The following is a 2,233-nucleotide window of genomic DNA, read 5'->3' on the forward strand; positions in this document are numbered from 1 at the left end:
AGTGGTAATAAACACCACAGATCTTTGAGGTATGAATGATTTGACATAGGAAGAGTGTAATTTAGTGTGGTGGGTATTGCTTTCAGTGCTCCTTTTTCCTTCCAGCTTCTAGACTCCAGGCTTTAGATCTGTTAGACTATTGTGTTTTGTTAGCTTTTTTTTTTTAAGAGTCTAGTCATATACCACTCTACACAGTTAAATCACCTGCTTTACAGTGGAATTGCAGCTGATATAGGGAAACTATTGACAAATGTATAAATATTGTACAGTTCTATGAAGCCTTATCATGGTATCAGATAGAAAAAATAAGGTTAGTGTTAGTGTTTGAAAAAAGACTGAAAAATAAAGAATCTTTATATGTGCAGTAACCTTCCTCTCTCCAATTGATGTACAAATTTGATTGGCTTGCTTCAAGAGTCAAACATGATGAGTCTTTTCACCTTTTTCTCTAGACTTCACACTGAAGTAGAGCACCGACAAAGACCGAGACCAAATGCTTTTACTGTCTTTCTTACTAACTAGGATTCTTAAGAAAATAAAAGCTGTTTTTTCCATTAAAATACGTTGTTCTGAAGTGCGGCATTACACTCAAATTGATATTTTCCTTTTGTCTACCTCTGTTTATTCCCCAGTAAAATGTAAGAATATATTTTTGTAAACTATTCACTGAGTTATTGAGACATTTAATAGTCTATGGAGAAGTCAATGCAGCTGTGACTCTTTTCAGCAGATTTTCATTGAGACCAAATTCTTTTTATGTTTTCCTTTTTTAAATGGTGCAAATTTTTATAAGTTAATCTGAACATAAATTAAAATTTTTCACAAGAGTTAAAATTACTATTTTGAAGTACAATTATGAAAATCTTGTAGGGTAGAGCAGTAATGTTTAATACCAAATGTGGATGAATCTGAAGCTGAACAAGCTGAGTTGCTTTTTAAGCTTAAACTTTTTCTGACTGAGCAGCATCATAAATAAATTGGTAAGAAGTTAAAACCCCAATGTAATTTTCACCGTATCTGTTCTTTAATTAAAAGTGCTTTCTAATGACTTGTTTTGCTCATTAGAAGTGACAAGATCAAACTTTCTGCTCAATTTCTAATTGTTCTTAGGTTCCATTCAAGTGTCCCAGTGTACTGCATGTTCCTTCGTCCCTAGCCTTTCAGTGAGAGGTTCATTTTAAGAGAAACGTGTCTCATTCCCTCCATATATTATGCAAACAATAACTAGCAGCAGGTTGAGCCAATTTATGGATAATCATTGTTGCTCAATTTTGAACTAGAGAAATAGCTGTTGCTATTAATTCACACAGTGTGACAAAATGGATGTGAAGCCACTTTAATAAAGACTATTAACTAACTGGTACTTCAGCATAATTCAGCGTAGATAATCGCTTTCTTAACCATGCAATATAAACTCTGTTGCTTAGCTTCAAGACATATTGGTAGTTTGCTTTACAGTCAAATGCTATTTAGTGGTTTGCTGGCAAGATAATTGTACGGAGTTGCAAATATCCATCAGAGATGACATGGTTGAGGAGAACGGCCAAGGTAGACACCTAGAAACAAAAAGCCCCAAAAGGAAAGGCACGTAAGTTGTAGCAGGTTCTCGAATGTTCATATGCAGCTGTAAAGAGAGAATTAGTTTCATTTTGCATCAAAATGTCTGTTTCTCCTGCTGACTTTTTTTAAATTAAGTTTTTTAAATGAATTTCAGTCCCTCGTACAACTTATATTTTGTATAAGGATTGCAATTCACTTAAAATCATTAGTATGTTAAATGCAGTGCATTTTTAGCTTAAAATATGTCCTAGACATTATTCAGTTCAGGTTAATCTATTTACAATTACAAATACTTAGGTTAATTAACTTAAGAAAACTTAAGAGGTGTTGGATGCTTCATAGAAACCCAAACTTGCCTTTAAATTTTCCAATAAAATCTATATCCATATCATGAGTTCTTGAACTATATAACCCAACCAAATTCTTAACACTCACTCCCAAATAAAAACCAAACAAAAAACTCCATAACTATAGATTTTAATTGGATTTAAAATTCTTATTTTTATTTCTGAATTTGAGGAAACATACTGCAGTATGATAAATGAATTATGTAAGTTGTGTACTTGTGTTGGTTTGACTTGTGTGTATTTTAGTGCTCATTATGCGAGGCTTGAAGTCTTACTGTCAGGATACTCTTGAAAGTTCTGTATAATATTTATAGAATTCTGAACTC

This window comes from Antrostomus carolinensis, unplaced genomic scaffold (genome assembly GCF_000700745.2).
Source record: "Antrostomus carolinensis isolate BGI_N321 unplaced genomic scaffold, ASM70074v2 scaffold20237, whole genome shotgun sequence".
In the NCBI taxonomy this organism is placed as follows: Eukaryota; Metazoa; Chordata; class Aves; order Caprimulgiformes; family Caprimulgidae; genus Antrostomus; species Antrostomus carolinensis.